Raw genomic sequence first — 26,191 nt, forward strand, 5'->3', positions numbered from 1 at the left:
TTAGACATCTCGTTTTGCCAATTCTCACAGCAACCCCCAGGACAGGTAACGTCACCTGGATTACGCACGATGAAGACACATGGCCTTGCCCGAGCTCACTCAGCTTCTCCCATTTGTTTACAATCCCAAGGGCACTGGTTTTGCAAACATTTTTTCTTCTGCTGAAGTCTTCCTAGAAGTGAAAATTTGTAGGAAGTTTGGGGCCAAATAAAACTTTTTAGATTGGAGTGAGACAAGGGGGGGTCCCTGCCACTCTCTGCACCCCCACTTTGACAGGAGGAAACATCCTCTTTGTTCCTGTCACAGCATTTATCATAATTTCCAATGATCTTATGTCACAATTTTATACTTATTCATTGACTCTTGGCATAACCAGCCTGTAAGTGTTATGAGGACAAAAACTCGTCTACCTCACCCGCCACTGTAGGCCACGCTCCAGGCACATGGTAAGCACTCAGCAAATAATTACTGAGGGTGATGCAGCCAGTTAAGCATCCAACTCTCTGTTTCAGTTCAGGTCCTGATCTCAGCATCTTGGGATCGAGCCCCGTGTCCGGCTCTGCTCTGAGCATAGTCTGATGGAGATTCTCTCCCTCTCCCACAGCTCCTCCCCCTGCTCACTCACTTTCTCTCTCTCTTTCTCTAAAATAAATAAACAGAATATTTAAATTAATTAATTAATTGATTACTGAAAGGTACAAGTGAGGTCATATTTTTCCCCCAAATGTCATTATGGAGCAAATCAGGACAAAACAGAACTTCCACAAACTGGAGAGCAGAGGGAAATGTTACACGAGGTTTTCGATCGATTGAGGCTTTCGTCGATTTCTATTGCTATAAATCACCTCGTGGTGGGGCCCCGGGTCTAAACTGCTGTTGGCTGCTGCCTCTGTGGGAAGAGATCGAGTCAGTAAGGCCAGGGTGTGGCTCGGCTCTCAGCCCAGTGGACCCCGAGGAACAAGAAGAAAGGATGAGCCATGAGCCCGGTGAGCTGGGAGGTCAATAACTATGCTGACGCAGAGGGCTTGTTTTTTGTTTTTGTTTTTGTTTTTAAATTTGAAAAGCCTACCCACAGCCTACCTGGTGAACTCCCAAGAGAAACTGAAGTAGCATGTACTGAGACATTTCAGTGTTCCAGAGGTTTCTATCAGGAAGTTCTTCTAAAAAAAGTAAAGCAACCATTAGAGTAAAAGTCAATAAATTTGGCTAGAACAAATAAAGATGTAAAATATTCACAAATAAAGTGCAAAGAAATTTAAAAAGATATTTTTAACAAGTTTGACAGACAATATTAAAAGATCACTCCGATTAATAGAAAAAAGGCTCAGACTCCATAGACAATTCTGCAATGGGATGAAAAGACAATTCTCCAAAGAAGGAATATAAATGGCAAATAAATATAAAGCTGTTCAATTTCACTGCAAAGCAAAAGAACTGTGACTTAAAACCACAAGGCAATGTCATTTTTTAAAAGTCAGGTTTATTGAAGTATAATTTATGTACAGTAAAATTCACCCTTTTCAAGTGTACAGTTCAGTGAGTTTTGACAAATATATAGAGTCATTGAAAGCACCAGCAAAATCGAGATATAGAGCATTTCCATCACCCCCCAAGAAATTCCCTCAGATCTCTCTCCTGTCAATCCTCCTCACACCAAACCCCAATCCAACTTTTTTCCCTGATAGTTTTTCCTTCCCTGGGATGTCACGGAAATAGAACCATACAGTAAGCTGTCTTTTGAGTCTGGCTCAATGTCTTTTTCAGCCTATCACATTCGTAAAGATGTGAAAGGGAACAATACTGTTGGTGAGCGTTCTCTGACACAGCTAGAGTGTGGATAAACTGGTATAACCTCTCTTGGGCACAAACTGGCAAAGTGTAGCAAGATCCTAACAATATCGATGTGCTTTGACCACTAATTCCATTTCTTTCTTACGTGCCCATGCTTCCAGTGTTGACACCCCCTGACAAATGTCCAGACTCGTTTTACAACTTGATTCTAGAGCAAAGAGAGACAGTTCCATCCCCTGCATTGGGATATGCTCTTTTGTTGGCCTTTCTCCATAGAGTAGGACCTTCACAGAAACCTACCAGAAAGCACTCGAGCTTCTAGGTCAATGGAAACATTATAGAAAACTTTGGAGGCAGAAAAACAGCAAATATTATTTTTTGCCAACAAAGAGGAGTTTGCTCATTATCTTCCCTTCTATACTCTCCCCTTGTCCTTTGCACTATCTCGATACCAGGAGCTCATGCAAACATATAAATTCTAGCCATCCCAGTGATCTTCTAAAAGAGGAAAATAAGGGAAGAAAATTTTCTTTGAGATGTAATTGTCCTTGTTTTGCTTCAGAAACATTAGTCATTAGCCCAACGATGGCACTAGCTAGATCGCTAGCCTGAGCAGCATAAAATGACCACACAATTTCAATGAAGACAGACAGCAAACAGCCATGTTTATTCTCAACCATCCCAAAGAGAAAGCTGAAGAGAAACTCACGTCAAGGAAAGGGGAGGCACGATGCACATCCTGTTGCTCGGGTAGGAATGAGGTCCACGTAGAGCAACTCTCTCCCTTCCAATATGCATGTTCAACATACATGATCTTCAGGATTCCTGAACATTCCTTCAAGAATCCCAGTTATTTCAGCAATAATTTCCAAACATCACAGCTCCTGCCAACACTTTGGCCCCGGGTTAGGGAAACACTGCTGTCTAATGTAGAATCTCGCTACTTCTCATCTTCACACTTTTCTCAGGAGCGCAGTTCACAGGAGGTTCACTTATAAATGGGTATGGAAAGTCACACTGGACTGACAAAGCCAACAACATCCCTACAAGCGGCGAGCTCAGCAGAAGCTCTCTCCTGTCACCTACGGTCATCTCTTCCTCCTAAACTATGCACGGGAGGTAGGAAATGTAATCCACGCTGGGAAACACTAGTCACAAGAGAGGTTGTGACATATCTGTTCTTAGAGATGGTAAGAATACAAACGAGGCCCATCCATCTCGGATTGCTTTGATGCTTTCCTCTTCTCACCGTGGGGCTGGTTTTGAGAGATTGCTCACTCCTATGACTTTACAGAAGGTAAGTTGGGTTACTCTGAAGAAACTGTCCTAAGTAACCAACTAGACAATGTGTCACATTCATGTGATGGGATTATTCAATCCTAGAGACAATTGTCCATGTAGAATAGGAAGGCTATGAGGTGAAAAACATAGCATCCATTCATGAATCTTTTTTCTCTAACAGCGAGGACCCACTGGACCTTCTGGATGAATATGTCCCATTTCATTTCAACTCGGCCAACCTACCTTGGCCCTGAGCAGAACCCATAAATCCACCTATAATTTATTAAAGACCTTCATGGCACTCCATTCAACCAGTTCACACAGCTTGCTCTGTTAAAAAATGGTCCCGTCACTGGAAATGAGAAAATACAAGTCAGGGCCACACTAGGTTTAGAGTGACCGCATTTAAATGTTTATGGACTGGAATTCCAAGTGCATCTTGTCTTGATACTGACAGGGTGCATAGCTCTGCATTTAGCCACAACTGATGGAGTATGTGTCCATGGACATTTCTAAAGGAAGGCTGAACAGAATTTTATTCACAACTTTCCCTTCATTCAAGGAGTCCTCAACTTCTAGAGTAAAATTAAGAGCAATAAACACTCAGATTTTCTGTATAAATTGCAGTCTTTCATTAGCTTTTTTTTTTATCTTGAATCCTGTTAGAAAGAAATGCTTCACAAGCACACCATGTGGAAATGACCCTACTGTTAATGTGTTGTTTCTATTCTGTGTGTAATGTGTTTTTACCCAAGGCCAGCAAAAGAAGAAATGATGCACAGATCTCCTTAACGGAAGTAGGAAGGAGGGAAACACTGAGAAGACACAATTTCCCATAAAAAAAATTCTCATCTCGTACCTCTAGATAACTGGGAAGAGTGTCTAACAAGATGGGGAAAAAGTCTGAAACTTCACTGAACTTGGTATCTTCCAACCTTATCAGGGTTACCAATGACAGAAGTAGAGGGGCCCCTCAGAGTCAGAGTCAATGCACTATATACCAGGCGCTGTGCTAGATGTTATCACATCCATCATGTTCACATGGAAAGGGCCCACACCTTTGTAGAAAGAAGACTTGGCTACCCTCTGCTAAGCAGAGAATGCAACAGGACCTAAGGTGAGAGGCTCCCAGGATTGGAAGGCCAACTGTCAGAGACCAGGTAGCCAACAGGGCAGCTAGCATTGGCTACTAATTTAGAGCAATCACTGATATTCAGAAGAATTTCCAATGGCCACAGAAATTCAAAGAGATGAAACAGAAGCTCAAGTTAAGGAGAGCTTTTGAGGCAGACCATGCATGTTCACCAAGGTCTTCTCGATACCTATTAGTATAATATTCCTTACCTTGACAGTATTACTGTGGTCCCTCGCAGGACAAATCCAGAAATTAAAATTTGTCAGGATCCTGAGAATGAATCCACATCTTGCCGGAAACAAGCTAAGGCAAATAATATATTAAACTGAAATGCTAATTAATTTTTTCACAATGAGAAATTAGTATCAAAGGGAATGTATAAGATCCATTCAATCATTGTTTTCTGACTCTGTACAGAGATCTTTATGAATAAACTATTAAAATGTACCTAAAAACAAGTAATAGTGGGGCACCTGGGTGGTTGAGTTGGTTGAGAACCCTACTCTTGGTTTCAGCTCGGGTCATGATCTCAGGGTCGTGAGACTGAGCCTTGCACGGGGCTCCATGCTGGGTGTGGAGCCTGCTTAGGATTCTCTCTCTCCCTCTCTCTGCCTCTCCCCCACTCCCAACTCGAGTGCTCTCTCCATCCCCCCCAAAAAAGAAAAAAAAAACCCAAGTAATAGAAAACCAATTCGAATTTGGTTAAACAATAAAGAGAATTTATTGATCCAAGAACTCAAACGGACTGTGGTAGGGAGTGTTCCAGGTAAGGCCTGATCCAGCAGTTTGAGGCTCTCACCAAGGATTAAATTCCTTTCCATCTATTGGTTCTATTTTTCATCATATTGGCACCCTCCTTGGATTACTTCCTATGGCTACAAAATGGCTGCTTGCAGGAATAAGATGGATGCACATTTTCACAGTTCAACTTCAGTAAAAGAAGGATGGCTTCTCTCTCCAGCTATCAAAAAAGGTCCTAGACTTCACTTTGGGCCAATTTAGGTAAACACCCGTCCATGAATTAATCACTTAGGCCTAGGTCAGTGTCCATCCCTGAGTCAGTCGCTGTGACAAAGAGTATGGGTTTATGAGAATTGGTTTACGGTTGATCTCTGGAGTTAAAGGATAGTAATACCACCCAAACAGCAATACAATGCTAATCAGTATAAACGGGATGGGATGGACGCTTGGGGGGCAACTAACTGTATCTACTGTAAGAAGCCATATCACAGTCAGAGGTTTGATTTGTGACTTGGAATCAGGAGGAAGAAAAACAGATACACAAGTGTTTCATGGTATCAAGGTAAATAGTAGGATTCGCCCAACTTTCTACATGGATTTCCCTTTTTTTTAAATAACGATTTTATTTTTTAAATAATCTCTACACCCAGTGTGGGGCTCAAACTCATGGCCCTGAGATTAAGAGTCACATGCTCCACTGACTGAGCCAGCCAGGCAGCCCTCCACATGGATTTCCTTACTAAGGATTCTAGAACATCTTCTGACTAACTTACCATTCTATCAAAGAATGAATGAACAAAGAGGCAAATACTGTATGATTCCACAGACATGAGCTATCTAGTATAGTCAAATTTATAGATGCAGAAAGTAAAATGGTGGTTGCCAGGGGCTGAGGAGAGGGAATGGGGAGTTATTCTTTAGTGGGTATAGAGTCTCGGTTTTGCAAGACGACAAAATAATTCTGGAGATGGATGGTGGTGATGGTTGCACAACAGTATGAATGTCCTAGATACCACTGAACCATATATTTAAAAATGGTTACCACAATTTTTAAAAAAAAGGAATAAATGGATCCATCAGATGAGTTATGAGCCTCTCGCAGGCCGTGGGGTTGAATTTAGGTATCTCCACTCTGAAGTGTTATGTGCTTGTTTTTAAGTCAAATTATGGAAAAAAAAAAGTATTTTTCTGTTGCAAAAGAGATAGGGTCAAGCACCATAATGACACATAACGATGAAAATGTCAACATGTGGGCTCAAGGACCAGGTTAGAGGCAGTCCCCTAGTCTCTGGCCATCCCGAGATTTCAGCTAAGTGCCCTACTTCAACTGGCACAGCTGGAGACAATTTGTTACTAGGAGAAAGACACCCCCCCCCCCCAGTGCTCTGCCATCTCATCGTTCAGTAATAGCTGGGAGGTGACAGAGATCACCTGGCCCAGCTGCTCTGAACACAAAGCCCGGCCTCGCCAGTGTGAACAACATGCCATCCTCGGCGGCGTCTCCTGCAACCCTCTGGCTCTCTCTGCGGGGCCAGCTCGTTACTGGACTACCCGTGAGGAAGTTGCTGGAGGCATCCAGTAGAGAAACTGGCTTGTCTCTCCTCATAATCTTACATCCGAGGGCTTAGAGGAAGCTCACTAGAGTCCCCACGTACCGGCTGAAAACCCTGACTGTATTTCAGAAACAAAATAAGAGGATGGAGGAAAACAGCTCATCGGTGGCTGAAGCAGCACTTCCAGGGGCCCGGAGAGAGAGCAGGGGGCGGGAGAGCAGGGAAAGGGTGAAGGAAGACTGCAGAGCTCAAGGCCCCCATAAGGTGTGTCAGCCACGCGCCACTGCAGTGGGCCTTCGGTCACCTCAGCGTGAGGAACGGGGTTCTGCAGAGCTTGATTACACGGACTCTGATTTCTTTACACCATGTGATTCCCGCGAATCTGATCATTGAACTCTAAAAACGCCATGCGGGGACTCTGCTGATGGGGTCCAACAGCAACCACAGATACTCCCTTCAGAGAATATTTCTACCTAAAGGATAAATTTACGACCAAAGGATCCATGTTTCACTGGCTTAGTAATTCCTATAGAATTAAATGCCACCGTCTGTTGGTGGGTTAGCATTTCCCAAAGGAAGGAGCGAGTCCCCAGAGAAATGCAAGACATCGGCTAGGGATGGGTTTTATTTCGGTTTCATAGTGAGTGAGAAGGTTGACACACCTATTATGAGGGTGGTTATATATTATTATCTGTGATGTGGTAACAGTGTTTGGGGATCTATTAAGTGTAGGACATTGTGGTAAACTCTAGATATACATTGGCTCCTCTAACCCTTAAAACTCTGTATGGTCAGTATCATGCCCAGTCTACGGACAAAGATGTCAAACTCAAAGTGCTGTAATTTGTCCAAGATCACACATGGTTAAGAAACAGTAGATGTGTGATTCAAATGAAGATCTGTCTGAGCCAAAAAAACCCTCCTATTTGTAGTGATTGTGGTTAAACAGACCTATTTGTTGGACCAACGAAGCTTTGGTGGGCATTCGACACTTTGAATACTTCTCTCAGAAGCATCTAGACAAAGCTGGACGTTGGAAAACCAAATTTGTCCTTTAGCCAAAACAAACACCAAAACTTGAAGTTGCATAATGTCCCCTGTGAATGGTGATAGCCTGTCTCATTGGGAGACGAAAGGGATGTATTCCTGAGTAATAAGTGAGTTTCCCTGTTTTCAATCTTGCTTGTGAAGCCTCCTTCAAAGGACTACTGCTGGCATAGCATCAAGATTAAGCAGGGGTGGAGTGTCTGACTTTGGCTCAGGTCTTGATCTGAGGGTCCTGGGATCAATCCCTACTTTTGGCTCCAAGCTCAGCAGGGAGTCTGCTTGTCCCTCTCCCTCTGCCCTTCCCCCTGTTTGTGCTCTCTCTATCTCTGTCTCAAATAAATAAATAAAAATCTTAAAAAAAAAAAAAAAAGATTAAGCAGGGCTAGGCAGACCCAGGTTCAAATTCAACTTCTAACCACTTCATAGCTGGTCAACTTTGGTCAAGTCACTTCATTGTGAGAGCCTCAGTTTTCTCATCTATAAAATGGACATCATAATAATGTAAAAATATTAGCTTCCTTTTAATGTTAGCTATTTGAATAAGCATGCCATTGCACTTTTATTCTAATGATGTTGAATATCTCTTCATGTGCTTATTTGCCACTATATATCTTCTTTGGCAAATTATCTATAGAAATCTTTTACTCATTTTAAAAAATCAGGTTGCTGGTCTTCTTAGTATTAAGTTTTGAGAATTTTCTAAAAATAAATTCTGGATACATACCAGGTGGAGGTGAGGATATGGAACAATTGGAACTCTCATACATCGCCGGTGGGAATGTAAAACGTTACGATCACTTTGGAAACCTGCTTGGCCAGTTCTGAAAAACATTAAATATACACCTACAATATGACCCAGCCATTCTAGTCCTAGGGTTTTACCCAAGAAAAATGAAAATATAGTCTAAGCAAAGACTTGTGCATGAAGTTTCATTGCAGGTTTATTGGCAGTAGCCCCAAACCAGAAGCAACCTAAAAGTCCATGAAGAAGTGAAAGGAGAAACAGACTGTGGTACACCCGTACCATGGACTATTACACGCCCGTAAAAAGGAGTGACGTCCTGATACACGCTACAACATGAATAAATCTCAAAATAACTATGCCAAGTGAAAAAAGCCAGACAGGAAATAGTATCTATTATAAGATCCCATTTACACACAATTCTAGAAAATGCAAATTAATCTATAGTGAAAGAGGCAGATCAGTGATTGCCTGGGAACAGGTAGAGGGGCATGGAGAGGGAGGAGGGAAGAAATACAAAGAAACAAAAAAACTTTCCAGGGTGATGGATATATTCATTATTTTCATCACAGTTACAGTTTTCCAGATTAATATATATATAACATAAACATAATTATATATAATTATATATATATATCAAAATGTATCAGTTTGTTCATTCTAAATATGTATAGTTTATTATATGACAATGACACCTCATTAAAGCCTTAAAAATGTCTTAGCTCCCAATACTCCCCTTGCCTTGCTGGCCCTGATACAGAGGAGGGGCCTCTAGCAAACATGTGTAAACCACACAACCCTACCTTCCTGGCCAGAGCTGGTCCATCTGGCACTGCAGGTCACTCAAAATGAGAAATACGGATGTCAGTGTTCTAGAAAAAAGGTCCATGGTTTTCTTTTTCTGAGGTCCCTGGAGTTGCCTGGATCTGGCCCATTCAAATGCTGATTATTTAAACTCTCAGATTTCAGGACCCGACTGTCCCATCAATAAATTCCTTTCATGTTAGCTAGCTGGAGTTGGTTTCTGTTTTCTGCAACTGTGGGGAAGAAATGAAATTGACATTTAACTCGTGGCATTGATATTTCTTATATTTTCAATCACAAATGTCCACACCCCTATTTTAAAAATAGGGTGTTGAACTGGCTCCATGGGTCATTCCTCCATCCCTTCATTTCCCTTCATTTAACAAACTTTCATTTGATGGCACACTACACTCCAGGTGCACGGTACCAACCATTTTCACATATTCTTCAAATTATCTAACAGCCTGTATAACAATCTCATCTTTACAGTGGAGAAGCTCAGGTTCAGAGGGGCTCAGTTACTTGCCAAAGAATCCTTAGTAGGCACTGGACAAGACCAACCTGAGCCCAGGCCTGTCTAACTTCAGAGGCCACACTCTGTCACGTTCGTTACCCATGCTCTGTTCCCCGCCTGTGGTCAGCCCTAACATCGACAGTGTGCCCCAGTGTCCAGCCACTGGCTAGTGGCTTTAGGAGCCGGGGACCCAGGATGCTCCCCTGATTCTCTCATGGCCAACAACAGTGCCAACGCAAGGCAGCTCCGGGCCTCACCCCTGCAGGCCTTAGTGTCTTCGGAACAGATAAATGATCTATTCTAAAAGGCAGGAGCAATCAGGGGATCCTTTTTTCCCGGTGTTGCTCTCTATTACCTAGTCATGAAACTGACTCCTCGGTAACAAGCAAGCAGCAAGATCCTGAAAATAAAAATGGCCATCCACCCCTACAGGACATGTCCAAGGAATGGCACCCTTGGCCACAAATCAAAAGGTAACGGGGCCAGGATATTCTTCCTGAGAACCCACGGGAACTTTGCACACTTAGAAAAAGCTCAGGTTTGAAGCTGCATTTTTACACCATTGCTGGAAACGCCCCTTATAATTTCAGGAGCACAGGTTCAAGCTAAGGCCAGAGACCTCCCGATACTTTCTTTTCCTCAGGGAAGTAAGTCTACCAGAGTAGGAGAAGATTTTCATTTTCAATTTGAGAGATTCCAGTATAGTTTAAATGTGTTGCTCTTGAATTTAAAAATACAAGAAAAGATGTCTCAGTAAAAAAATAATAAAAGGGGAAAATCCATAGATCTTCACCTTATATATTCTTCCTTGTCATCAACCTGCAGAAATATGAAAGCTGCCTAGAGCTCATGTGCACTGAAAATCATCACAGTGACATCTGCAAGAGGGAAAATGGACACAAGCAGTCAATAACCTGGTAATCTGAACACAGCTTTTGTTATCATATGCGTACGGTAAAAATTATACACACGTTAAACGTATTTTCAAACACTAATAACAAGGTAATATTTATAATTTGTTAAATTACAGAAATAGAGTACAAAAACAGGTATGCGGCTTGATCCTGATGTGTGTGGTGTGTGTTTATGTGTGCACGTCACTTAGAAATATACCTAAATACTAACAGCAACGATATCCGAGTATGGGTAAAATGCTTTTCTTCTTCCTTTTATATAGTATCATTATTAAAATACATATATGCTAAATGTAATGTGGTATTGTCGGCAGATTGGATCCTGGAACAGAAAAAGCATATTAATGGAAAAACTTGTGAAATCTCAGTCAAGTCTGTACCTTGGTGAATAGTAATGTACCAGTGGCGATATCTCACTTCGATAATTGTACCACCATTACGTAAGATGTTAACACTGTGGAAAGCTGAGTACATCTCTGTACTATCATTGCAATTCTTTTCTAAATATAAAATTATCTTTTGAAATAAAAAGCTTTTAAAATATATATATATATATATATATATATATATATATATATATATATATGGCAAGACAAGAGGAACAACAGTGACAGACAAGCCACTCTTCTTTATTTGTTAGGACCGCGTAATTTAGCGTGTATAAAATGTTTTGTTTTCCAAATGTATCTTGTTCTTCCATCTGGACTATAACTTTCTATGGCCAGTGCTATCCCGGGCTCCTCTGTGTCCCCCAATAGCACTTAGACCAGCGCTGGCTACGGATGCGCAACCAAGATCAACAGATTCATTGATTAGTTGACTTGCACTGAGAAAAGACAGTAAAGGGACACCAAAAAATCCACTGTTAATGCTGCTTTTTCTCATTTTCGCAAGTGCTGATAGCTCAGTTCCAAGTGCATTTTTGATGAACAAGAGAAAATATTAATAAACTAATTAGTTCGAATCATATGAAACGGCATTTTTAGCTAAAGATGTTTCATATCTGCATTCACAGGGTTCAACTTACGTAATAAGTATTTTACATTAGTCATTGAGGGAGGGCATCGGAGACAATACCTTACAAGTCACAGTGCACACGTTAATGCAATTATTATTTCCATGAGTTCCTCTCCTACAAGGCTTGCTATGTGGCACTCTCAACTCATGCATTTTCTTCTTCCCCCAAAGTTACATGAGCAATAAAATTCTCCCCAGTGGTGTGAGATAAATTTCAAAAACACCAATTCAGGGGCGCCTGGTGGCTCAGTCGGTTAAGCGTCTGCCTTCGGCTCAGGTCATGATCCCAGGGTCCTGGGATTGAGCCCCACATCCGGCTCCTTGCTCAGCAGGGAGTCTGCTTCTCCCTCTCCCTCTGCCCTTCTCCCCTACTTGTACGCTTTCTCTCTCTCTCCTGCTCTCTCTCAAAAAAATAAATAAAATCTTAAAAAAACCCCACCAATTCAAAAATCACAGGTCACGACACACTGATGTGTCTTGATCACTTGTGAGATATGCAGCAAGTAACTCATTACTATTTTTTTAACCCCAAATTTATAATTGGTTTATCTTTTGCTTTTGAATGTAAATGAGAACAGATTCAAGGTAATCCTTCTGATGGCCTTACGCTCACACGCACTCACTCCCTTGCACCTGCAAATGCTTTCTTGAGCGGGGGAGAAAGAAGTGCAGGAAGAGGCAGGGCTGTGGGCCACGCACAATGCCGGCCGTGCTCGCGCAGGACGCGTTAGCAAAGCATCAGCCTGTGCACACCTGCAGACAAAAGGAGGTTGAGAACCACTGTTTACAAAGGCTCAGCAACTGCCATGTGTTCCGAAATCGGAACACAGGAGTCTGTTTAACCATACACAAGACGTTTGTTTGACACGTATATGCAACCGGACATCTGTAAGAATATCTCTTGTGCTATGGCCATATTCACTGAAAGTGATGCTTTTTAAACTTTTTTTTTTGTTATTAGAAAATCTTTTTTCTCCAAACCCAATCTTACAATTTATTCATTTATACAAAAATTCTCTGAGTGCCTACTGTGTGCCAGGAAGAGCTATATTACAGTCATTAATCACACAGATGCTGTCCCCATGCACAAGAAATGAGTTGTGGAGACAAACAGTAAGTCAGGCAGAGACTAAATAAAGAATTACAAAATGCAAAGCATCATGGAAGAAATGAATAGGACACCGGGCCAAGGGGGAGTCTGATCAGATAGGGAGATCAGGGTGGGTTTCTCTGAAGCTTTAAGTTCAGGCTGAGACCCAAAAGCGGAGGAGAGCTCAGCCAGGCAAAGAACAGGAGCCGGCGCATGAGGCCAACGACAGTTCTTGAGGTTGGCGAACGAAGGTGTGACCTGGTGCCGATCTGCAAAACCGACAGCTTCTCCCGGGAAATGCTCAGCAGCCCAGGTAAACAATACAGAAGGCCTACTTTGGATGGACACAGATTGGAAATTCTGGGCAGTGGGTGTCCCTAAGGGTCTAGGAGGTGGGGAAATAGAAGGTACTTTGAGAAATACAAAAATGTTCACATACTGTAAGAGATTGGAGAGAACCCATATTTACCAACGCAGACACATTTTGTGTTCCTCCTCTGATGTCTTTGCAGAGATCTGAATGCCTCTGATCCATCATAGGGACGTGGAAATGTTGAGCAGATTTCGCTAAAATCTGGAGGTGCCTGGAATAGAAGTACAAGTTCACATCATCAGGACTATATCATTTCTCAGAAGACAGCCATCGTCTATATATCAACAAACGGAGCCTACGGCAGCACTTTATTCCAGTACTTTCCTATGATTCCACCCCCCAACTCGGGGAATATTGTAAAATCCGTGATAACTTGCCATGTCCCACATATCATCCACCATTAACATAAATCAAGGTTTCGTGTTTGTAATTTATGTCTCAGCACTTAGAGAATACCTTGCTAGTTATTTTAAATAGATAAATCAAATCAAAACTTTGTTAATAAAATATTAGAAATGTCATAAGACCTCTGATTTATTTAAAGATGTCTAACGTTCTTGATCTCCATTTATTTCAAGTTTTAAGAAGAAAAATGGTTAGCTGGATCATCCTGCTCTTATTTTTATTCCTTAATTTAGGAGATTACATCTCAGCTCCAAAACCATTTTTAACAATGAGATATGCAATTTTTAACTGTTGATGTTTTTAAAAGAATAAACATGATTAAGATTAATTCATGCAGTCCCAGATAGACTCGAATAATGGATTAGTCTGTATAGCACATTTGATTCATGTCTGATAGTCAAGCATCTTTATTTTAGTTGCATCCATATACACAGAAATTTACTCCTTTGTTTGCTTAATGGCCAGAACTGCTTATGCAATAGAAGGAAATGAATACAGACTGAACACTCCTGGGTAGTACCTTCCAATTCCCCAGATTACCAATTGTATATATTCACAGGGAATGATGAGGATACAGCAAGTTAATATTATAAAACAGAGCGAAAGGTATTCATGGATTACAGAAAGGTTCTTTTCAAAAGTAGAGTGCCAGAAGACAAGAATTAAATAAATGAGAAAAAGTAAGAGGGCAGCAGAAAACTTTTGGAGGTGATGGACAGGTTCATGGCATCGACTGTGGTGATGGTTTCACAGGTGTATGCTTATCTCCAAACTCTTCAAGTTGCATACATTAAACATGTACGGTTTTTGTATGTCAATCATCCCTCAATAAACGGGTTTTTAAGAACAACAACAAACGGCAGAATTAAATAAATGGAAGGCACTGAAAGGAAAAGACAAAATCTGGATAAGCACGCAGAAGAGCAATGGATGGGATACTTTCTTTTTCTAGCAAAGAGTTACGTCCATACCAGATCTCAAGGCAGAAACTGATTATGTATATTTTTAAAAAGATTTTATTTATTTATTTATTTGACAGAGAGAGACAGCCAGCGAGAGAGGGAACACAAGCAGAGGAAGTGGGAGAGGAAGAAGCAGTCTCCTAGCGGAGCAGGGAGCCTGATGTGGGGCTCGATCCCAGGACCCTGGAATCACGCCCTGAGCCGAAGGCAGACGCTTAACGACTGCACCACCCAGACGCCACTGATTATGCATTTTTGGTGCCAACTTACTGATATTTTCCACAGGGGAGTATGAGGGACAAATTTTTGTCATTGACCTTGGAAATAACTACCAACATTCTTCACTTACTACTTGAATGATTTTTGTCCTCCCTGCATTACTGAACATATATATTTTCGATGCTGATGAAAAGTGAGGCAAAACAACATAATGGAGCTAGTCACTGTTTTTACAATTTCAAAATGGCCAGCAAAAAGACTCATACATAGTCTGGCATCATTTTGGTGGGCCTTAACGTGTTGATTTTTTCGTATTTTCCAAATAATGCTATTAAGTGACAACAACATTGAATATAAAACTCTTACTATAAAATGAGAAATAATCCATGATAGGAAATTTTTTTAAAAAAATGCAAAAGAAAGCTAGTAGTTCCTAAGGGCATTCCTGCTTAGTATTGGCTAGACTTAACAAAGCATAGGGGCTGGGGGAAAACCTTAACTAGGCTCAGCAACTAATAGCCACGTGACCTAGAAAAACTCTGGAGCTTCAGTTTTACCATGTACAAGGTAAGAGTATTAAACAGTGTGATCTCGTAGGTCCTGCTGTAGCTGTGAAGTCCACTATGATTGACTCTACCCACCAAGACACTGTTGCCGTCCATGGAATACAGATCCTCGTAGCTTCCAAATGTGCTTAACTGACAAATTACTGGCTCGTCTAAGAAAACACTACCCTTTCTAGCCTAGGTCTTGCTACCTCGGAGAAATACCGAACACTAACACTTAAAGGGATCCTTATACTAGTTATAGGTATAAACTCAAGATTAAAACAACATCCTCCTTTCAATTTCGCTTCTATTCCTTACGTGATTTGCTCAAAACCAAAAGACGTAGGACACTGTTTTCTCCTCTCATTGATGGCAGTTCACCAATACTCCACTGCACACACATTACTCATTGTACTCACACTACTATTTGCACACACATTATAGAACTATCAAAGAGTAACAAGAATCATATAGTCAAAGAACAGATGCTGCAAAGAGACAGCAGGTTATATGAGTGTCCATTTTTAAAGCTGTAAGTATTTTAAAGGTGAACTGAAAGAGAGAAAAGAATTGATTACTGTGCCCAAAGAGGCATATGTGGGGACAACTGGCAAAAAAAACAGAAGAGTAACGAGGGTTCTCAGTAATACCTAATACACAGCAAAGCCACATCTTAAGAGAAGTAAATAGGAAAAGTGGTTAACACTTAAACTGGGCAAAGACCAAGTAGCCAAAAATAGTTTTAAAAAATGGCTTATAGGATTAGATGACCTAATGTTGAGCCTCTTCCCCCCCATTTTCAGATTCTCAATTTCTGTGACTGACCTTCCAGTGAGGGCTCCTATACCATGCAATGGTAATTAATAAGACAAATGAGCAACCAGAGGCTGTAAGAATGAAGAAAGTCTCTGTATCCCTACAGCCCAAAGTCAAACTTCAAAGTCTCCATTCCTTAGCCTAGTCAGTAAGATAACAGAAAAACATTAAGATCCTTGAATTTAGTCCGCAAAGAGAAGTCACCCTCTTAAACAAAGCACTTCACAGCTCTCCTCTCTCTGAAGCTATTGTCATGAGCTGTTTCCACCCATGTTCCCATTAACACAGTAACATAACTACCTTTCACTTATATTTGAAAAATGTAATAGCACCTTGATCCTGCATTTCTAGTTTCAGGGATGGTAGGGAGGGTTGCTGTGGGATGTTACATTTTCTTGCACAGGAACGCTAAGACTTTACCTACAGGGTGTGAAGATGTAGGGGGTTGGAATGATTAGTCCGGCAACAGGATGTGGAAGATCTCACTTTGCCTAATGACCGAAAGGGAAAGCCACACATGCCTTACAATTTCCTGGGACCAGAAAGACAGGAGACTCACTCTGCCTCTCCCAATTCCTGCACTATCCTGGGAATCTCACGTCTTGGACATGTCTTTGTTCTGTTTGGTGGGACTTTGGGCATTACGTGTGGCCCTGAAGAGGCCCCCAAACACTGTATCTAAAACATAAGGAGGCATGCGTTCTAGGGAGAAAGGAAAGTGCTCTACTCCCCTGCTCTAGCCAGGGCTCCCAGGGATTCAGTACAATGGAAGCAGACTCATTAGAACTTAGTGGTTTATGACGATGGCCTTTCACATTAACACTCTAAGAAAGAGGAGCCTCAAACTACCCTAGGCTCAAAGAGTATAGAGGCCTAAAAACAGAGGTAGGTCTCGGCCCTTCTCTGCCATGTAAAGGCATCAATATGACAGCCATGCCTGATCTACTTGAACTTAACCTGTGCACCAGAACACTCAATGTCTACAGGTGAGGCATCCTTCCTCAATTCTCAATTATTTTTCTTTCAAATCCAGGTTTCTTTTGGGCCACTAACTACTTTGAAAAGTATTTCAGGCAATTCCTAGATTTCTACTAGGGTTGAAAGGGCTACAAGGACATTGGTTAATGTTAACACTGGGTCCAGTAGATGGGACAGAAAGGCCAGGATTGGCAGCGATCCAGTTACATGCGCCTGACATGAATGGGCTCGTATATGAAAAAACTGCACAAGAGGCTTTCCGGCAGAACAAGAAAAGAAAAGAAGCTTATGATCTGGTAAAATAGCATAAGAAGTATATGCTAAGTTCGACCCCAAAGTGAAAAGGACCGCGCTTACAAAGTATTCTTTCTTAAGAAACTGAACCACAATCTTACTAAGCTCTCACATCTATCAGCTAAAACAAAAACAGTAGATAAATGCAGTAGCTGAGGCTATGTTGAAGAAGCCACCAACCTTAGAATGTTGGACATTCTGCAGAAATTCTGACATGGTTTGCCAACAAATTGATGGCATTAAAAAATAGGGGTGTGTGTGTGTATACATGCGTGTGTGTGTGTGTGCGTGCATGTGTATGTGTGTGTGTACACGCATGTGTGTTTGTGTGTGTACACGCATCTGTGTGTGTGTGCGTGCACATGTGTGTGTGTGTGTGTGTGTGTGTATACCTGGTTTCGAATGAATGAAACTTTCATGATGTTAACAACCAACTGCAATGGGTAGACTGTACTTGGATCCTAACTTGCACAAAGCAAATGTGAAAAGTCACTCTGGTGATAATCAGGGAAATTTAAACACAGACTATTAGACGACACCGCGGAAAGTCCCTATCAGTTACAAGTCTCTCCTGAAGTGCAATGATAAGATATTTGGAAATTTTCTTTAATGTTCTCAAGAAAAAAGTGGGGGAGTAGCTGAGACAACATGAGCAAAATGTTGATTTTTGTTGAAGCGAAGTGACAGGTGGATGCAGGTCCCTTCTAATCTCTTGTGAATATGTCACAATTTCCACAATAAAAAAGGTTTTAAAAGCCAACATATTACCATTAATCTTAAAAAGTACATAAATGTCATTCCTATAACATAATTTATCTCAGCGCAAAATGGAAATAACCTCAAAGTTTTGCAGCAAGAAAAAACTTTTTAAAACTATGATAAACCCATCTGACAAAAATTATGCAGCCATTAAGATGACAATACAGAAGAGAGCAACAAAGAAAGTGCTTATGGAATTATTTTTAGAACAAGGATTATATCCATATGATGATCTTAACTCTTTAAAATATGTGTGAAGCAGAGCAGAAGAGTATGTAAGAAAAAATCAAGTAGCAAGTGATGTGTTATAAGGTGCGGAGGAATGTTTCTCTTGTTACTGAGACATTGTTTCCAAAAAGTAAAGAGCTGATATGAACAAAACACCAAAAATTGACCTGGGCCTCCATCTGCTGAAATGAGACAGAGTGCAGCAGAAACAGCACCGGCTTTGGAGTTGGACAACCTGGGGGAGTTCTTTAAACAATCTGAGAATCAGTTTCCTCATCTCTAAAATTAATATAAAATATCTACCCTCGGCGACACGACAAGGATCAGCAGTGTAAGTAAGTATCTATCACAATCACCGGGCATGCACGAAACCTTCTGTAAGCAGAACGACTTACTACTGTCATATTAAGAGGGGGGGAGTTCTGGAAAAGGGAGAAAAAGGAGGTGTGTTGATGGTGAAGCAGCTGCAGACATTTGTTTTGTTTTGTTTTAAAGATTTTATTTATTCATTTGCCAGAGAGAGAGAGAGCACAAGCGGGGGGAGAGGCAGGCAGAGGGAGAAAGAGCAGCAGACTCTCCACGGAGCAGGGAGCCGGATGTGGGATGCGATCCCGGGACCCCGGGATCATGACCTGAGCCGAAGACAGACGCTTAACCAACTGAGCCACCCAGGTGCCCCTTTACCCGTATTTCTTAAATATATGTTTCTCTCCCTGTCTGAGAGCAAACAATAAAATATAATCTCTTATTCATTTCACGAATCTCTTTCACATCAAACGCTCCCTACCAACTTCGAATTATTTTGTGGCATGTAACAAAAGAGAATGTACTGAACATTTGTTCAGTAAATGTTCCGGCAGCGCCTACTAGGGCCAGGCCTCTAGAAATGAATGGCACGGACCCTGCGGTCAGGAGCCGGCAACGCAGTGAAGAAGACAAACATGCCGACAAACACACTTGCTTCACCCTCCAAGAACACTTTGTAATGCTCCGTGTGCTGTGGCAGTAAAGGGAATAGAACTCATCAGACCTAGAGAGAGGGGGAGGGCAAGAAAACTCCCTGGCACGTGATGCTGGAGGAGACCCTGAGGCAGGAACAGTTGGTCCACAGGCAGGGACAAGAAGGTGGCCGGTTCCAGGACGTGCCCAGCACGATAGCTCAGGGAAAGACGGGGAGGGCTGAAATCATGTGAATTAGCAGAGAACACAGCAAGCAAATGGAGGAGTGGGAGTCGGGTCGGGCTTGCCCAGAGAAAAATCCGTCAGGCAACCAGCAGCAGAGTCAAGACCAAAGTAAAAACCAACCTCTTTTAAGTTGTAAGGAAATATTTTTAAAAAGAGAGAGAGAGAGAAGAAATGTATGTCTTGTTTCTGAGCTCTAACCATGATCAGGTGATTAAAAGTGAATCATTGCAAAAAAAAAAGAAGGGAATCATCACCAGCTAAAGTGTAAGAAAACTCCAGGAACAGAACTAACACTGGCCTTGGACAGATTCTGGCAGCCGTGACCAAACCTACATTTGAGGGCATTAGTCCTGGGGCCAGCATACCCATTCCTGGCAAAACACTGCTTTTTCTTTCCTTTCTATTTTTTGGAATTATGCTTCTTTTCTTCTGGCTTTTACTTTCTCGCTGTAGAAATCGGTTGTGGTATTTAGATTAGAAATTTCAGGACGCCTGGGTGGCTCAGTTGGTTAAGCTTCTGTCATTGGCTCAGGTCATGATCCCAGCGTCCTGGGATCGAGTCCTGCATCAGGCTCCCTGCTCAGCGGGGAGCCTGCATCTCCCCCTCCATCCGCCTGCCTGCTGCTCCCCCTGCTTGTGCTCTCTTTCTCTCTGACAAATAAACAAATAAAATCTTTAATTTAAAAAAAAAGATATTTCGGGGCACCTGGGTGGCACAGCGGTTAGGCGCCTGCCTTCGGCTCAGGGCATGATCCCGGCGTTCTGGGGTCGAGCCCCACATCAGGCTCCTCCGCTGTGAGCCTGCTTCTTCCTCTCCCATTCCCCCTGCTTGTGTTCCCTCTCTCGCTGGCTGTCTCTATCTCTGTCGAATAAATAAATAAAATCTTTAAAAAAAAGAAAGATATTTCAACTGAAAAATACTGAGTCTCTGTGATGTGATCTCTCTGTTCCTGTATAGCCTCTAACAAATGATCCTTCAAAACCGAGTGATGAGGTGCTGATTGACAGCAGACCTCCTCCTCTACAGAACAACCTCTATGGGTGTCAAATTATAGGGATATATTATTACAAGAGGGACCTATCATTCCATCTTCAAATCCAAAGTCGGCTATGAGGAAACTTTTATGAGTGCTGCAAAACAGGTTGTGAGCCACACAGGAAGGTCAAGCAAAGGTCGCTGTAGAAAGGGGCCCCTCAGAAGCAAAAAGAGTGGGAAGCCAACACTGCTTGTGGACCTCCTTTGTGCGAGGCACCACTGCAAGTCCTTCACATGTGTTATTTAATGGTTTCCTTTCCTTCTTTCCTTCTTTCACTCAGATTTATTCTTCCAAGTATCTCACAGTAGTCTGTACACATTATATCAGTTCTACTGAGGATGAATGTGGAGATGATTCGAGCAAGGAGACTGCCACTGTCAGAATCAGAGACAAAACTATTTCTTCAAACTCCCAGAATAGATATCCTTTTTAAGAGTTCCTACCAGTTTTCAGAAGACAGGGCAGTGAAGAATACACATTGACACGAACATCGGTATTTCTTAAAATGCACTATGGCCATAAAGAATGCTAACCACTCTGTGGATTTTTGCCTTGTACTAGCACAAACCTCTGCTCAAGATTAGCCCATTTCCTGAACCTGGGTGCTGATATGAGAATGAACCCAGGAAGAAGAAAGCCGCATGAGGACCTCACTCTCCCACCTGGCACTCGAGATGGCCCTGCAGCCCTGACCACCGATTTACATTCTTCTCTGCTGCATGCTTGCCTGTGCCTATTAGACTATTAAAATATTAATAGGGTCTTGGTATCTGTCATTATTAATTTTAGAGAGTAACAAGGACATGCTGAGCCCTAGTATTGATAGATTTGCAGAATATGTTAATCATAGCACTCATTACTCAGCTAAGTTACTCTTGTTTCAGATGGTTTTTCTCCACTAATCACTTCTGATATTTAACAATTTGTCATCTCCAACTATGCACGCTTGTTTCTTAGTATTTATATATGTACTTTTATAATGTTTTTATGGCAACAATTTATTAAACAATTGTGCCCCATCACATAATGACAAAATCTTCTGACAAATACCTAGAGAATTCAGCTAAGAAATGAGTAGATTATTAAATCTGGCAGAAAATAATATGTTCCTGCTTTTGAAATGAGAAAGCTCAAGCAAAACTTAAATGACTTTCTAACAACTAACAGGCATGAAGATCTAATCTTTTCTCATTCCCGAAGCTTGAGATTTAGATTTGGGGTGTGCATTTAACAAAGGCAGACTCAGGTACTTCCCTTAGAGCATATGACTCAAATATAATTGCAAAGGTAACTAAGAAGTATCTTTTTCTTGTCACCCAAAACCTTCAACACAAATGATGTACAGAGGAAAGGAACAAATCATGCAGTCCTTAAGAAGTAATCACAAATCCTGTCTTCAGGTAACGATTCTTTTTTTTTTTTTTTTTTTAAGATTTATTTATTTGAGACAGAGAGACAGAGAGAGCACAAGCAGGGGGAGAGGCAGATGAAGAGGGAGAAGCAGACTCCCCGCTGAGCTAGGAGCCCGACATGGGACTCGATCCCAGGACCCCTGGAACCCACGATCATGACCTGAGCCAAAGGCAGACGCTTAACCATCTGAGCCACCCAGGAACCCCTTCAGGTAATGATTCTTATCCCACTTTATGGTAGATGCCATCACACACACATCTTTTCATGCTCCTCAATTTATTCCCGCTATCATTTCTAAGAGATCAGCCCCCAAAATGGGATGATGGTGGCAAAATGTATAAACCACAGTCTTAAGTTAGGAAAGCTTATGCATCACACCCCATTATATACAGCACAATCTATACCTCTACGCTCGAGATGAATCAACGCTCACGCCATCCTTCAGATAACTGTGTTACTACTTAATTACTTACCATAGTATCTTCACCCTCCAGGAAGAAGCCTGATGAAAGGGTGAGAAATGCAGATGGAACCAGAAAATAATTTGACTGGTTGCAAGATCACCGTTACTATTTATTAAATACCTCTTAATGAGGCTTCCGGCAGAAGCAGAACTGTTTCAATTTAGAGGCTGAAGTAGCCCCAATTGTGCTTTATCTAAGGCTATCTCTATCACAGATCAGATAGTGATACATCTCCTTTTAACATGACTAGCATGGCTTTTCACAGCCCAAACTCACAAGATGACAAGTTAAAACAATAATAGGCTATTTTGCTTGTTCCTCTTAGACCACAACTAAAATACAAAACAAAACAGAAAACAAAAACAGCCCCCCCAAAACAAACCAACCTCTGGGGGAGGTGTTTTCAATTCTCGGTATGGTACAGTTCATGCTTCAACTGATAATCCAGATCTCTTCTAATGTCCTGAAGAAGCTTACAGCTTTTCTTTTGTAAAATTTAAATCTCAGCCCACCTCCAAAAAGCATTCAATAATGAGTAATTCTGTAAAAGAAAACATTATGTAAAACGGGATGCTCTGAAAAGAGGGGTTGTAGTTAACCCATGATTCCCCACAAACTCCTTACTTTCACTCCAGTCATTAGAAATCTTCTGAAAATTAGTTCTCTCTTTGGTATTTAGAATATAACTGAAAACTCCTTGGTGAATGAACCTCCATTCTGAAATCAGTGACTAGTCCCTGTTAACCGTAAACGTGGAAAAGTACAGTAGAAAAGACAAGAGAACGCTGACCCCATAAACATCCTGAAAGTTGTTAATCGTTGACACAGTGCTTTCTCCTGTGATATCTCTCTCTCTTCAATTTTAATGTGGGTGTGGGCGTGTGTGAAAAAAACGGATGAGAACTGACATTTGCTCCATCATGGACTGAACTACTAATACTCTTCACGTCAACCTTTTTGGCCAGACAGTCGCTCTTTGTCTCAGCCTTACTAACACTGCCACCGTAATACTACTGGGTGATGCTATGGACTGAGCTGTGTCCCCCGCCCCCCACCCCCAGTTCCTATGGTGAAGCTCTAACCCATAATGTGATGGTGTTTGGAGACGGGGCCTTTGGGAGGTATACATGTTTAAATGAGGTCATGGGGGGAGGGGCTCATGGGATTAGTGTCATTTTAAGAAGACACAACCAGAAAGCTTGCTTTCTCTTTCTCCAAAGAGGAGGTCATATGCACACACACTGAGATGGCCACCGTCTGCAAACCAGACGAACTCTCACGAGCACCTGACCACGCTGGCACCCTGGTCTTCGACTCCCAGCCTCCAGAACGGTTAGAAAATAAGTTTCAGTTCTTTAAGTCACCCAGTCTACGGTATTTTGTTATCGCGGTCTGAGCTGACTAAACCAGCTGAAGAGACAGAGATATTTTGGGAAGAGTCATTTCCATAAAAACAGAGTTGCTCTAAATGCAATGGACAGTTATTTCCTCTCCTTCATGTTCATATTTATGAAATTTTCATTTAAACACACTTTTGACCAGTGCCCGGAGCTGACACTAGAAAAGCAAACAAAAACATCAGAATTGGGGAACAAGAGAGTGAATACAGCTCTTCTCAGAAGATGGAGCAATTAATTCCATTTTCTACAAGATATCCTGCTCCAATCGCGGCAGGTAGACCAAAGGCACTTCGTGATCCGTCTGTGAAGGAGTCGGAGCCCTGTCACTGAAGAGGTCACGTCAGGGTAGAGCGTGGGCCAGGCTGTTTGCTAAACAGCCCTCTGCTCCTGGGCCCTCCCCAGGCCTTGTACCTTGCACTCCACATTTCCTCAGTGGTATCTAGTAAGCTCAAGGGAGTTCATTGAAGAGGGCACTGGCCTCCCACAAGGCATAACTTAAAAGGAGAGGAAAACTGCTAAATCCCACTCTACAAACCAGGTTTGACTCCATACGATTGTGTTTCATGAGGGCTCACCCAAGGCTGAGAGACACAGCTAGGTTTACCAGCTGCCAGTGGCCCAAAGTGTGGAAGTTCTCAGAGACAAATCGGTCTCTAATAAACTGCTTTCCCCTGCCTTAAAAAAAAAAAAAAAAAAAATTAGAGTAAAATGTCAACACCATGCAGGCAAGTACAGAGATGGAAATGAAAGCTCTGCCTATCACTGCGGGCTTTATTTTTATTTTTAATAAAATTGATTTGGATCAATTTGAGATAACGGCCAGGGGATGCAAGGCTGTACTTTTGGATACGTCATTTGTTTTTGTTTCTGATCTGGGCTCAAAAAGGAAGATTGCCAGTGTTTTTCCAGTGGCACAAAGCAGTTCCAGAGGAGTTAAAATAAGAAACCCTACCTGCTTAATCTGCCAGAAAACACATGAGAGGAGCAATCAGTTCTGGGAAGAGTTGCTCTGAATGAGGTATGCCTGGCTGCTTTAGGCCATGCTGTTTGTCAGTCTTTCGAAATTCAAGTCATTACCAGATGCTGATCTGCTATAATATTGTGATATTTTATCTGATTACACTTACCTGATTGTGCCTTATCTGCTATTTGCCTTCCCATTCTTCCATGTATATTAAATGCAGGTGCTTTTATTATTCTGAGAGCTAGAAAGTGTTGACTGCTCTGAATATAAATGGGGATATTATATCATTAACTTGCTCCGAAAGCAGGGCCATTCACTGTGTAAATCACATGCAAGGTACCTAGTGGAGACACAATAAACCATAATGTCTTGAGAAAGAAAGCAATGAGGAATGGATAAGGAGATAAAAATTTAAGGCATTGTTAAAGAAGGGTAATCTTCAAAATCCTATTTGGTTCTTTCAAACTAGCATTTGTTGGTAATATAACCTTTATATTAGAAACTTTTCTAAGTTCTTAAAAAAAAAACTTTGGGGGGAAGCATGATAACATGTAATGTTATCACTCATAGGATTGCATAAAAGCACGATCACTAACATTCTATGCCTTATCTAAGTGAGGAGAACCAGGCTAATCTTTTAGAAAAGTACACTATGCTTTGGCAAATACATTCTTACCCTATGCAGATGTGCAGCTTAAACAAGGTGAACAAATGCCCAAATGCTTTACGTATTTCCAGACATTAAAAGGTGAATAGCGTAGAGTCTGGCTGCAAATTTCAAAGGAAGTAATATGCAGTGAATTAAGGCAGAACCGTGACAATGTGTGCCTGCCCAACAGTCTGGGGTAATATGCTCTGCTTAGTTTCCACTATGTTGGCCTCCCTGAAAGTTAATCCACAGTTATTTAAGTGGAAAGTTTCAGAAAATCCATTTCTGGAGCAAATGTTATGTGAGAGTTGAAATGAGCCACTGCCGTGTTGCATAGAATATCAGATGGCCCGTGGACTGATGAGTGTGTCAGATTCCTCTACCAATGGAACAGCGGGGAGCCAGGCCCTGCAAAGGAACACAAGTGATTCTCTGCCCGAAGCAGTGTGGCCAGGGGTGTCTTCTGACTCTCAGATCTGAACGGGTGGGCAGAAGAGAACAAGTATGGAGATAAATGGGAACATGCAGAGTAAGGTTCTCTCTCCCATGTAATCAAGGAGGACAGGGTTTCTGCTCTCCCCTTCTTCTCAGATTCCATACGTGGGGTGTAGGACTACTCCTCTCTCCCCACGATTCACCATTACATACGAATGCATACAGTGGTCAATTTTCTTTTAACTCAACAAATAAATGTTTAGAATACCTCTTTAGGGGCGCCTGGGTGGCTCAGTCACTAAGCGTCTGCCTTCAGCCCAGGGCGTGATCCCGGCGTTCTGGGATTGAGCCCCACATCAGGCTCCTCTGCTGGGAGCCTGCTTCTTCCTCTCCCACTCCCCCTGCTTGTGTTCCCTCTCTCGCTGGCTGTCTC

General features: G+C 41.9%; 1 long non-coding RNA gene across 1 annotated transcript; it reads right to left on the reverse strand.

The window, feature by feature from the left end:
• Window positions 1–2,439: 2,439 nt before the first annotated feature.
• Window positions 2,440–26,191, reverse strand: LOC125283230 (uncharacterized). Its single transcript, XR_008959892.1, has 10 exons — window positions 26,027–26,191; window positions 24,838–25,014; window positions 24,286–24,385; window positions 22,697–22,851; window positions 13,069–13,213; window positions 10,402–10,486; window positions 9,094–9,327; window positions 8,273–8,369; window positions 4,417–4,510; window positions 2,440–3,424 (listed from the first exon to the last, which is right to left on the reverse strand). It is a non-coding gene; the product is annotated as an uncharacterized LOC125283230 (long non-coding RNA).

The sequence above is a fragment of the Ursus arctos genome, unplaced genomic scaffold, assembly GCF_023065955.2.
Source record: "Ursus arctos isolate Adak ecotype North America unplaced genomic scaffold, UrsArc2.0 scaffold_18, whole genome shotgun sequence".
Lineage (NCBI taxonomy): Eukaryota > Metazoa > Chordata > Mammalia > Carnivora > Ursidae > Ursus > Ursus arctos.